The following is a 14,090-nucleotide window of genomic DNA, read 5'->3' as shown; positions in this document are numbered from 1 at the left end:
TGTGACGAATGTCAAAGAATAGGCAATACTAGCAAACGCCAGGAAATATCTATGAACTATTCACTTTTCATTGAACCATTTGATGTCTGGGGCTTTGATTATATGGGACCTTTTCCAAAATCCAACGGGTATACTCATATCCTAGTTGCTGTTGATTACATCACTAAGTGGGTAGAAGCTATCCCCACTAGTAGTGCTGATCACAACACCTCTATCAGGATGCTGAAAGAAGTTATCTTCCCTAGATTTGGAGTCCCTAGATATCTAATGACCGACGGTGGTTCACACTTCATTCATGGAGCTTTCCGTAAAACGCTTGCTAAGTACGATGTCAACCATAGAATTGCGTCTCCCTATCACCCTCAGTCCAGTGGCCAAGTAGAGCTAAGTAATAGAGAGATTAAATTGATTCTGCAAAAGACTGTCAACAGGTCTAGAAAGAATTGGTCTAAGAAGCGCGATGATGCACCGTGGGTTTATAGAACTGCCTATAAGAATTCCATGGGCATGTCTCCGTACAAAATGGTGTATGGGAAAGCATGTCACTTACCTCTTGAGCTAGAGCATAAAGCTTATTGGGAAATCAAAGAGCTCAACTTTGGCTTCAAACTTGCCGGTGAGAAGAGGTTATTTGATATTAGCTCGCTTGATGAATGGAGAACTCAGGCATATGAGAATGCCAAGTTGTTCAAAGAGAAGGTTAAGAGGTGGCATGATAAGAGGATACAAAAGCGTGAGTTCAATGTAGGTGATTATGTCTTGCTATATAACTCTCGTTTAAGATTCTTTGCATGCAAGCTTCTCTCTAAATGGGAAGGTCCTTATGTTGTTGAGGAAGTATATCGTTCTGGTGCTATCAAGATCAACAACATAGAAGGTAATTGTCCGAGAGTGGTAAATGGGCAGAGAATCAAGCATTATATCTCAGGTACTCCCATTAATGTTGAAAGCAATATCATCAATACCATAACTCCGGAAGAATACCTAAGGGACATTTATCAGCCTGTTTCAGACTCCGAAAACGAAGAGGTATGTGATTCGGTAAGAAAACAGAGTCGAAAACTTTTCCAGTAGGAAATTTTCTCCGTTTTGGAATATTTGAAAAAAAAATACAAAAATTGGAAGTAGTCCCGAAAGTGCGCGAGGAGGCGACAAGCCTGCACGGCGCGGGCCCACCCCCTGGCCACGCCGTGAGGGCTTGTGGCCACCTCGTGCGCCTCCCAGACTCCGTTTTTGTGCGGGGTACTCCTTTTGGTCTAGAAAAAATCATTATATATATTCCCGTTTGGTCTGACCTGTGCATCACGCAGATTTCCTCTGTTTTTCGTTTCGAGCCTGTTTCTGTTGCAGATCTAGATCGCAATGACTTCCCCAAAAGCTCCAAAGGACAAGATCTTCGAGAAGGTCATCAATCCCTACCTCACGGGAGTGCTGCAACAACCTCAATCTATCGAGATGCGTGAGGGGATGTTGCACATCCCTGATGTTGAGGGTCCCAAGAAGACCGGAAGCATGGAGACGAGGCTCGAAGCAATGGAGCAACACGTCTTCATGTGCCAAGGGATGGTGGAGCGTGGACTCAACGCCAACCACATGATGATTGCGGAGTTCACAAAAAAGCACAGGATTGATGCCAATGACATTGGGAAGCACCTCTCCAGGCTCTATGACTGGATTGATCAACTCCAGGCCCAGATCTATGACCCGCAGAACCAAAACTGTGTGTATGAGTATAGATTTAAATCAATACGGTTGGCTGCAGATTTGAGGATTTCGGAGACTCATTCATATTTCCATGATGGAGCACCTATGCCTTGGAAGACGGAGGATCAAACTCATGTTGCAACAACTCCACCATCGACACCAAAGGAAGACAACTGAGCATTAGTATGGGCAATCCCCTTGCCTTGTGCCAAGCTTGGGGGAGTTGCCCCGGTATCGTATCACCATCACATCTTTGTCCTTTACCTTTGTTTTAGTTTTCCTTTTCAGTTTTCTCTTTCTCTAGTAGATTAAAAGTCTTAGTGTTTTATTCTTGAGTTTTGATTTGTGTCACCCCCGATGTATTCGAGCTCGTGAGCCATATAATAAAGAGTGTCTTAGTTGAAGGGCTTTGCCTCTTGCCATGATCAAAAGAGTGAGAATGGAATGAAAGCATGAAATATCATGTAATGATCTTATGGGAAGTGATGGCTTCACATATAAAAAGAATGAGGATTGAAACTTGTTGAGGGTAGACAAACGTAGACCTTGGTCATTGTTGCAATTAATAGGAAGTGATAAAGAAGGAGAGGTTCACATATAAATATATCATCTCTGATACCATCTATGATTGTGAACACTCACTAAACTATTGCATGCCTAGAAGTAGATGTCGGACAAGGAAGACAACATAATGAATTATGTTTGCTTGGCTCCGAACAATGTTATATGATTAGAGATCCCTTAGCATGTGACGATTGCTTCCACCTCATATTAGCCAAAACTCCCGCACCAAGTAGAGATACTACTTGTGCATCCATAAACCTTCAACCCAGTTTTGCCATGTGAGTCCACCATACCTACCTATGGATTGAATAAGATCCCTCAAGTAAGTTGTCATCGGTGCAAGCAATAAAAATTTCTCTCTAATATGTATGATCTATTAGTGTGTGGAAAATAAGCTTTGTACGAACCTGTGATGAGGAAGACATAAAAGCGACAAACTGCATAATAAAGTTCTTTATCAGAGGAGGCAATATAAAGTGACATTCCTCCGCCCTAAGAGGACACGCATCCAAACCTCAAAAGCACATGAAAACCTCTGCTTCCCTCTGCGAAGGGCCTATCTTGTACCTTTACTTTTTGCCCTTGAATGAGTCATGGTGATCTTCACCAATTCCTTATTTCGCCTTTGTCTTGGCTAACGTCATATGCTTGGGAAAGATCTATATTCATATGCCAACTTGGAGGTAAGTATTCATGAATTATTATTGTTGACATTACCCTTGAGGTAAGCAGTTGGGAGGCAAAAACTATAAGCCCCTATCTTTCTCTGTGTCGAGCTGAAACTTTGATCTCATGAGTACCACGTGAGTTGTAGCAATTGTAGAGAACGAAAGAATGATTGAGTATGTGGATTTGCTTTACAAGCTCTTATTTGACTCTTTCTGATGTTGTGATGAATTGCAATTACTTCAATGACTAAAGGCTATCGGTTTTTACCTCTCGGTAAGGTTCTTGATCCATGCTTTACTTTGTGAAGGAATTATCACCTTAGCATGAGAGATTATATGTTGGTATTGCTGTTCTGATCATGATCATGATGCATGCCTGTTCGTATCTTGTTTTGTCGGCACCTCTCTCCCAAAACATGTGGACATATTTATTGAGCTAGGCTTTCGCTTGAGGACAAGCGAGGTCTAAGCTTGGGGGAGTTGATACGTCCATTTTGCATCATGTTTTCATGTTGATATTTATCGCTTCTTTGGCTGTTATTTCACTTCACGGTACTATTATTATGCCTTTTTTCCTCTTATTTTGCAAGGTTTATATGAAGAGGGAGAATGCCGGCAACTGGAATTCTGGCCTGAAAGTGGAGCAAAGTTGAGATACCTATTCTACGCAACTCCAAACGCCGTAAAAATCAACGAGGATTTTTTTCCTGATTTATCAAAAATACTAGGCCGAAGAAGTGCCAGAGGGGGGCGTGCAGGTGGCCACAAGCCTGCACGGTGCGGCCACCCCCCAGGCCGCGCCGTGAGGGCTTGTGAGCATCCTGCAGGCCCACTTGCCCCCGTATTTTGCTATATGAAGGGTTTCGTCCAGGAAAAAATCAAGGAGGAGATTTTTCGTGGTTTCGCCGCCACCACGAGGCGGAACTTGAGCAGAGCCAATCTAGAGCTCCGACAGGACGATCCTGCCAGGGAAACTTCCCTCCCGGAGGGGGAAATCGTCGCCATCGTCATCACCAACACTCCTCTCATTGGCTTCACCATCAACATCTTCATCAGCACCATCTCATCTCCAAACCCTAGTTCATCACTTGTAACCAATATCCGTCTCGCGACTCCGATTGGTACTTGTAAGGTTGCTAGCAGTGTTGATTACTCTTTGTAGTTGATGCTAGTTGGATTACTTGGTGGAAGAGTTTATATTCAGATCCTTGATGCTACTCATTACCTCTCTGGTCATGAATATGATTATGCTTTGTGAGTAGTTACTTTTGTTCCTAAGGACATGGGATAAGTCATGCTAATAATAGTCATGTGAATTTGGTATTCGTTCGGTAATTTGATATGTTGTATGTTATTTTTCCTCTAGTGGTGTTATGTGAACGTCGACTACATAACATTTCACCATTATTTGGGCCAAGAGGAAGGCATTGGGAAGTAGTAAGTAGATGATTGGTTGCTAGAGTGATAGAAGCTTAAACCCTAGTTTATGCGTTGCTTCGTAAGGGGCTGATTTGGATCCACTAGTTTAATGCTATGGTTAGACTTTGTCTTAATTCTTCTTTCGTAGTTGCGGATGCTTGCGAGAGGGGTTAATCATAAATGGGATGCTTTTCCAAGTAAGGGCAGTACCCAAGCGCCGGTGCACCCACATATCAAACTATCAAAGTAACGAACGCGAATCATATGAACATGATGAAAACTTGCATGACAGAAATTCCTTGTGTCCTCGGGAGCGTTTTCCTCCTATAAGACTTTGTCCAGGCTTGTCCCTTGCTACAAAAGGGATTGGGTCACTTTGCTACACTGTTGCTACTTTTGTTACTTGTTGCTTGCTACGAATCATCTCACCACACAATCACTTGTTACCGACAATTTCAGTGTGTGCAGATTTTACCTTGCTGAAAACCACTTGTCAAATCCTTCTGCTCCTCGTTGAGTTCGACACTCTTACTTATCGAAAGGACTACGATTGATCCCCTATACTTGTGGGTCATCAGCAGTCCCCAGGATATGGTCTACTACTTCTGTGAAAAATATTTCCCTGCCCATAAGAAGCAAGCTGCCTTGCAGGAAATATACAACTTTGCTCAAGCTGAATAAGAGAGTCTCCCACAAGCTTGGGGAAGGCTCGTCCAGCTACTGAATGCTTTGCCTGATCACCCTCTTGAGAAGAATGAAATACTTGATATCTTCTATAATGGACTTACTGATGCTTCCAAAGAGGAAACTATGGGATATTAAGGTTCTCCTTTTAATAAAGAACCGGACCAACGCATTAACACTTGGTGAATACATGAACTCCTCATACTATGATCATCTCCGGGAGTGGTTCCGGCTATTGTCACTCCGGGGTTGCCGGGTCATAACACATAGTAGGTGACTACAACTTGCAAGATAGGATCTAAAACACACACATATTGGCGACAACATAATAGGTTCATATCTGAAATCATGGCACTCGGGCCCTAGTGACAAGCATTAAGCATGGCAAAGTAGTAGCAACATCAATCTCAGAACATACTGGATACTAGGGATCAATCCTCGTCAAAACTAACTCGATTACATGATAGATATCATCCAACTCATCACCGTCTAGCAAGCCTACGATGAGATTACTCACGAACGGTGAAGAGCATCATGGAATTGGCGATGAAGGAAGGTTGATGATGACTATGGCGACGATTTCCCCTCTCCGGAGCCCAGAATGGACTCCAGACCTGCCCTCCAGATGAAGAACAGGAGGTGGCGGCGCCTCCGTATCATAGAACGCGATGAATCCTTTTCCTTGATTTTTTTTCGGGCGAGACGGACTAAATAGAGCTGAGATTGGAGGCGGTGGAGCAACGTGGGCCCCACAAGCCTGGTAGGCGCAGCCAGGGGGGTGGCGCGCAGGTATTTTTCATTAATTCCAGAAAAATTCTCCGTAAATTTTCAGGTCATTCCGAGAACTTTTATTTCTGCACAAAAACAATACCATGGCAATTCTGCTGAAAACAACGTTAGTCCGGGTTAGTTCCATTCAAATCATGCAAATTAGAGTCTAAAACAAGGGCAAAAGAGTTCAGAAAAGTAGATACGACGGAGGCGTATCAACTCCCCCAAGCTTAAAGCCTTGCTTGTCCTCAAGCAATTCAGTTGACAAACTGAAAGAGACAAAAGAAAAACTTTGACGAACTCTGTTTGATCTTATTGTTGCAACTATGTCAAACTCATAACCAGAATTTTAGCAAGATCACAAGCAAACCACATAAGCAAATGACATCTAGGTCTCACCGTAAACTCATATCAATGGCATAATCAACTAGCGAGCAAATAATAATAAGTCTCAAACGTCAACACTTCAATCAAAACAACATGAAGCAGTACGAACAGATGGTATCTCGCTAGCTCTTTCTGAGACCGCAAAACATAAATGCAGAGCACCTTCAAAGACCAAGGGCTGACTAAACATTGTAATTCATGGCAAAGAAGATCCAGTCACAGTCATACTCAACACAGTTAAAAGCAAGGCATAAAAATGACAGAGGTGCTCTCTAATTGGTGCTTTTATAAGAGGAGGATGACTCAACAGGAACATAAATAGACAGTCCCTTCGCAGAGGGAAGCATTGATTTGCAGAGGTGCTAGAGCTCAAGCTTTGAAAACAGAGAATAATTTTTGGTGGCATGCTTTCATTGTCAACGCAATGACTAAGAGTTCTCAACATCTTCCACGCTACACATGCTATAGGCGGTTCCCAAACAGAAAAGTAATGTTTTGACTCCCCCACCACCAATCAATCACACTCCACGGCTAGCCAAATCCTCGGGTACCATCCATATCAACATCAATCCTAGGGGAGTTTTGTTTGTAATTATCTTTTCGATTTGAGCATGGAACTGGGAATTCCAATTACCTGCCCCTTTCTCGTGAATGATAGTGAATAAACACATATCGAGGATAACACGCCTAGCATGGAAGATACTGACAGCCCCTGTCACCACATGAGCGGTTCGGGCATGCAAAACAGTTTATTTCTTGAAGATTTGGAGAGTGGCACATGCAAATTTACTTGGAACGGCAGGTAGATACCGCATATAGGTAGGTATAGTGGACTCATATGGAACAACTTTGGGTTTATGGAAGTGGATGCACAAGCAGAATTCCCGCTTAGCACAAGTGAAGGCTAGAAATAGACTGGGAAGCGACCAACTAGAGAGCGACAACAGTCATCAAAATGCATTGAGATTAACTAACATTGAGTACAAGCATGAGTAGGACATAAATCACCATGAACATGAATATCATAGAGGCTTTGTTGATTTGTTTCAACTACATGCGTAAACATGCGCCAAGTCAAGCCACTTGAATCATTCAAAGGAGGATACCATCTGATCATATTACATCATAGTCATCTCAACATTCATGTGGTCATCCAAGACAAACCATTATAAGCTCCTAGCTGATTAAGCATGGCATCATCAACTATGATCTCCAAGTTGTCACTGCAAACATGTTTCTCTCACAACAAAGCTGAATCAGGCATGATGAGCTAGTCATATTTACAAAAACAAAATAGATTGAGTTCATACCAGATTTTCCAGGCTGAGTCACTTCATCATATATCATCATTATTGCCTTTCACTTGCATGACCGAATGATGTGAACAATAATAAGCATGCTCGTGCATTGGACTAAAGATGGAATCTGCAAGCAAACACAAAGGAGAAGACAAAGTAATATGTCTCTTTAACAGATAAACAAATATGCATGCGAGAGCCACTAAACATTGTAACCATGGTCTTCTACCTTGACCCAAAGAAAAAGAAAACTATTTACACGAGAAAGCTCCCAACAAGCAAAAGAAGAAAAATAAAATCTTTTTGGGTTTTCTTAAACTAGATAGACACACGAAAAGAAAACGAGAAAAAGAAAATAAACTAGCATGGATGATACAGTGGCAAAGTGTGAACACCGACGAACAAAGTGAAAGCATAAGCAAGAATGTAAAGTCGGTGAGAAACACGTACTCCCCCAAGCTTAGGATTTTGGCCTAAGTTGGTCTACTCCCATGGATGGTCCGGGTGATACCCAAAATTATAATGGGGGTTATACGGGAGCGCTGCAGCCACTGCCTGAATAGCTGCCTCATGTAGACGAGCAACCTTTGCCTCCCTCTCATACTCCTCTGCCTCTCCTCTGGTTATGTAATATATCCGTTTTACCTAAAAGTCAAAGAAGGAAGGAGCAGGAAGGATAATATGGAAAACATGCTGCCGGTTAAATATCAAACGGTATAGGAGGGATTCATCATCCCTCTCAAGGAGCTGGTAGCGTGTCAAAGCGACGCGATCAAGGAAAGTTGTATGGAGCGGGGGATCTCCTTCGCGGATGGGTACTCCAAGAAAATTTGCTATGCGAGTGGCATAGATCCCACCAAAGAAATCCCCTTCATTAGCATTATTATTCAGCCTCCTTGCTATAATAGGTCCCATGTTGAAACTTCTATCACCCGTTACTGCGCTCTTAAGAATACTAAGGTTGGGTGCGTACAAGTGACAATGCTCAATCTTGCCATTAATACATATGCCTATGAAGAGGGCAAAGTAATGCAAGGCAGGAAAATGAATGCTCCCCATGGTAGCCTGCGTAATATCTCTAGTTTCTCCAACAGTTATACCAGAGAAAAAAAATCTCTAACCGAAGACTTAAGAGGATCATTGAGACTACCCCAAATAGGTATCTTGCAAATTCTATTGAAATCCTCTAAATCCATGGTATACGATTTGTCATAGAGATCAAACAGTACAGACGTATCACGGCCAACTGAAAATTTGAATCTACGAACAAAAGAGGCAGTGAGAGCAACATACTGTTCACATTTATCGGAAATGAATTCTTCGAGTCCGACGTTGTGAACAAGTGCATCAAACTCATCTTTGGAACCTGCCTCAATCATAAATTCATCAAAATGCCATTCACATGGTTGTACCTGCGCGTCCCTTGGTTGGTAAGGATCGGGCTCCCGAATCGCAAGACGGGGACCTCTCTTGCTTGAGGAACCACCATGATAGTTTCTCGTGAACATCTTCCTTTTCTGAAATTTTCAGTGACCCAAAGAAAAAGTGAATAAGGCTCAACTAAACTAGTAGCAACTACTCCAACAAGTGCCTAGAGGCCATATTACGCATCAAAACTACTTGGGACCAGCTAAAATTAGCATGCAAAGCTCAAGATAATGGTCACCAAGGCAACAAAAATACGCGAAGTATAAGGCACTAGAGCAAAAACTAATTGGACCAATGGAGGAGTCACTTACCAAGGAGTAATTTCCCCAGAAAAGTTCGGAGAATGGTGCTATGAGCAATGATATCGAAAATCCCAGCAAGAGGAGCAAGAACACGGGTTTGAGCTGCGAAACGATTTTTTCTAGAGGTAGGAGAATCAGATGAGAGCAAGAATGAGTGGAGGGGGTGCACGTGGGCCCCACAAGCCTGGTAGGCGCGGCCAGGGGGGGTGACCACGCCTCCTGGGCTTGTGGCCCACTGGTGCAGCCCCCAAACTAGCTCTTTATCTTAGTATTTTTCAAAAATTCCAAAAAAAATCATACTAGATTTTCAGGACGTTCGAAGAACTTTTATTTTTGGGGTACTTTTCTATCGGACGCTAAAACAGAAAACAGGGAAAACTAAACTAAATCTATCATTTTTCTTCTAAGCAACCGAAGGTGAAAGCTTGGAACAGAGGTTTGTGACCCCCCGATTCATCCATCTCATGGTCATCGAAAGAAATCCGTCGATGAGGTTGATCAAGTCTCCTTGACAAACTTTTTCGAATCGCAAAAGAGAATGGAGAATTTTCGAATAGCCACTAGGTCACATCAATGGGGATGTGTATTTACCCAACAAGCAAATCATACTTCATCTTAACAGGAGGAATAGGGCATTCAAAGCTCCCAATAAGAATAGATGAAGTTTTTTTGATAGCATTGATGCAATGTACTTGATATTGTTTCTTTGGATAGTGCACCGTATGCTCATTACCGTTGACATGGAAAGTGACATTGTCTTTGTAGCAATCTATAACAGCTCCTGCAGTGTTTAAAAAGGGTCTTCCGAGGATGACTGCCATGGCATCGTCTTCGGGAATATCCAAGATAACAAAGTCTGTTAAGATAGTGACGTTAACAACCACAAATGCCGATAGGGAAAGAAGTTGATTTGTCGGCCATTTGCAAAGAGATTTCAGTGGGTGTCAACTTATCCAGTTCAAGTCTATGATAAAGAGAGAGAGGCATAACACTAACACTGGCTCCAAGATCGCATAAAGCAGTTCTAACGTAGTTGCCTTTAATGGAGCAAGGTATAATGGGCACACCAGGATCACCTAGTTTCTTAGGAGTTCCACCCTTGAAGGTATAGTTAGCAAGCATGGTGGAAATCTCAACCTCAGGTATCCTCCTCTTATTAGTCAAAATATATTTCATGTACTTAGCATACGGAGACATTTTGAGCATATCTGTTAAACGCATTTGCAGAAAGACAGGTCTGATCATTTCAACAAAGCGCTCAAAGTCTTAATCATCCTTTTTCTTGGATGGTTTGGGAGGAAAGGGCATGGGTTTCTGAACCCATGGTTCCCTTTCTTTACCGTGCTTCCTAGCAGCGAAGTCATTCTTATCGTAACTCTTATTCTTAGGTTGTGGGTTATCAAGATCAACAGGTTCAATCTCCACATCCTTATCATTGCTAGGTTGAGCATCAACATGAACATCACTATTGATATTATCATTAGGCTCATGTTCATCACCAGATTGTGTCTCAGCATCAGAGACAGAGACATCGTTTGGATTCTCAAGTGTAGCTGCAACAGGGTTGCTAGCGTGCAAATCCCTATCATCTTTCTTCTTCTTCTTCCTAGGATGACCAGGTGCATGAGTGCTAACTCCTTGAGAATCTTGTTCAATTCTCTTCGGATGACCCTCAAGATACAAAGGTTCCTGGGTCATTCTACCGCCTCTAGTGACGACTCTAATGGAATTGTCATTCAACTCATTGAGCAAGTCATTATGAGCTTTAAGTACTTGTTCTACCTGAGTAGTAACCATAGAGGCATGCTTACTCAAGAGCTTAAGATCATTGACATTTCTGTCTACACAAGCACTTAAATGACTAAGCATACGAGCGTTCTGTTCCAATTGTGTGCTAACATAATCATTGAAGCTTTGTTGTTTGGCAACAAAGTTATCGAATTCATCCAGGCATAGGCTAGTAGGTTTATCAAAAGGAATATCACTCTCATCAAACCTACACAGAGAATTTACTTCTAGTACCTGTATCAGGTTATCAAGACTGTGGATATCTTCGATAGGTGGTAGATTTTTGACATCTTCAGATTTAATGCCTTTCTCTCGCATAGATTTCTTAGCTTGTTGCATATCTTCAGGGCTGAGGAATAGAATACCTCTTTTCTTTGGAGTTGGCTTAGGAGGTGGTTCGGGAATAGTCCAAGCATTCTCATTGCACAAGATGTTATTCAATAGGATCTCAGCTTGTTCTACGGTTCGTTCCCTAAAAACACAACCGACACAACTATCTAGGTGGTCTTTGGAAGCATCAGTAAGTCCATTATAGAAGATATCAAGTATTTCATTCTTCTCAAGAGGGTGATCAGGCAAAGCATTCAGTAGCTCGACGAGCCTCCCCCAAGCTTGTGGGAGACTCTCTTATTCAGCTTGAGCAAAGTTGTATATTTCCTGCAAGGCAGCTTGCTTCTTATGGGCAGTGAAATATTTTTCAGAGAAGTAGTAGACCATATCCTGGGGGCTACGCACACAACCAGGAGCAAGAGAAGTGAACCAAGTCTTAGCATCATCCTTTAGCGAGAAAGGAAACAACTTGAGGATATAGTAGTGGCGGATCTTTTCCTCACTAGTGAATAGGGTGGCTATATCGTGCAGTTTGGTAAGATGGGCTACAACCGTTACAGACTCATAACTATGAAAAGGATCATATTCGACCAGAGTGATTAACTCAGGGTCGACAGAGAATTCATAATCCTTATCGGTCACAAAGATAGGCGAAGTAGAAAACTTCGGGTCGTATTTCATCCTAGTGTTCAGAGATTTTTCTTTCCACTTGCGCAGTAATTTCTCAACATTATAGCTATCCTTACACGCAAGAAAATCCTCAGCTATCTCCCCCTCCATAACATAACGCTCAAGCATATCAGGCAAAGTAGGTTCTACTTCAATAGTATCAGCAGTTTCAGAAGTATCATCACATCTAGCAGCAACTCTAGCAATTTGTGCATCAAGGAATGCACCTAGTGGCAAAGCAGTATCAAGCATAGCATCATTAGGTAAAGCAGTATCAAGAATAGCATCATCAGGCAAAGCAGTATCAAGCATAGCACCATCAGGCAAAGCAGTATCAAGCATAGCATCATCATAAGCATCATGGGCAACAGAAGTAGCATCATCAAGCACATGCGACATATCAAGATTTCTAGCAGGAGGTGATGTCGCAAACTTACTCATAACTGAAGGTGAATCAAGTGCAGAGCTAGATGGCAGTTCCTTACCTGTCCTCGTAGTTGAGGGCAAGACTTTAGTTCTTGGATCTATCAGATTCCTCATAGTGACCAGCAGACGTAAATCCCAAGTGACTCAGAGAATATAGCTGTGCTTCCCCGGCAACGGCGCCAGAAAAAGGTCTTGATAACCCACAAGTATAGGGGATCGCAACAGTTTTCGAGGGTAGAGTATTCAACCCAAATTTATTGATTCGACTCAAGGGAAAGCGAAAGAATGTTCTCAAGTATTAGTAGCTGAGTTGTTAATTCAACCACACCTGAAAGATTTAGTATTTGCAGCAAAGTATCAGTAGCAAGGTAGTATGATAGCAGCAGTAGCAACAGTAACCAGTAGCAGCAGAGTAACAGCAGTAGCAACAGAGTAACAGTAGTAGCAGTGACAGTAGTAGCGGCAAAGTAACATAGCAAGGACCAGTAGTAAAAGACTCATAGGCATTGGATCGGTGATGGATGATTATGCCGGATGTGATTCATCATGCAACAGTTATAACACAGAGAGATAAGTAACTAGCTCCCGTTCGTCAATCTAATGTAGGCATGTATTCTGTATGTAGTCATACGTGCTTAGGGAAAAGAACTTGCATGACATCTATTGTCCATCCCTCCCATGGTAGCGGGGTCCTAATGGAAACTACGGGATATTAAGGTTCTCCTTTTAATAAATAACCGGACCAACGCATTAACACTTGGTGAATAGATGAACTCCTCATACTATGGTCATCTCCGGGAGTGGTTCCGGCTATTGTCACTCCGGGGTTGCCGGGTCATAACACATAGTAGGTGACTACAACTTCCAAGATAGGATCTAAAACACACATATATTGGCGACAACATAACAAGTTCAGATCTGAAATCATGGCACTCGGGCCCTAGTGACAAGCATTAAGCATGGCAAAGTAGTAGCAACATAAATCTCAGAACATAGTGGATACTAGGGATCAATCCCCGTCAAAACTAACTCGATTACATGATAGATCTCATCCAACTCATCACCGTCCAGCAAGCCAACGATGAGATTACTCATGAACGGTGAAGAACATCATTGAATTGGCGATGAAGGAAGGTTGATGATGACGATGGCGACGATTTCCCCTCTCCGGAGCCGAGAATGGACTCCAGATCTGCCCTCCAGATGAAGAACAGGAGGTGGCGGCGTCTCCGTATCGTAAAACGTGATGAATCCTTCTCCTTGATTTTTTTTCCGGGCGAGACGGACTAAATAGAGCTGAGATTGGAGGCGGTGGAGCAATGTGGGCCCCACAAGCCTGGTAGGCGCCGCGAGGGGGGTGGTCGCGCCTCCTAGGCTTGTGGCCCACTGGCTCACCTCCTCTGGTGGATCTTTGTGCATGTATTTTTCATTAATTCCAGGAAAATTCTCTGTAAATTTTCAGGTCATTCTGAGAACTTTTATTTCTGCACAAAAACAACACCATGGCAATTCTGCTGAAAACAGCGTTAGTCCGGGTTAGTTCCATTCAAATCATGCAAATTAGAGTCTAAAACAAGGGCAAAAGAGTTCGGAAAAGTAGATACGACGGAGGCGTATCAATATACCTTGAGTAATAGCAATCATAGAAGACT

The sequence above is a fragment of the Hordeum vulgare genome, chromosome 3H (assembly GCF_904849725.1).
Source record: "Hordeum vulgare subsp. vulgare chromosome 3H, MorexV3_pseudomolecules_assembly, whole genome shotgun sequence".
In the NCBI taxonomy this organism is placed as follows: domain Eukaryota; kingdom Viridiplantae; phylum Streptophyta; class Magnoliopsida; order Poales; family Poaceae; genus Hordeum; species Hordeum vulgare.
Note: the sequence above shows the minus strand (reverse complement) of the source record.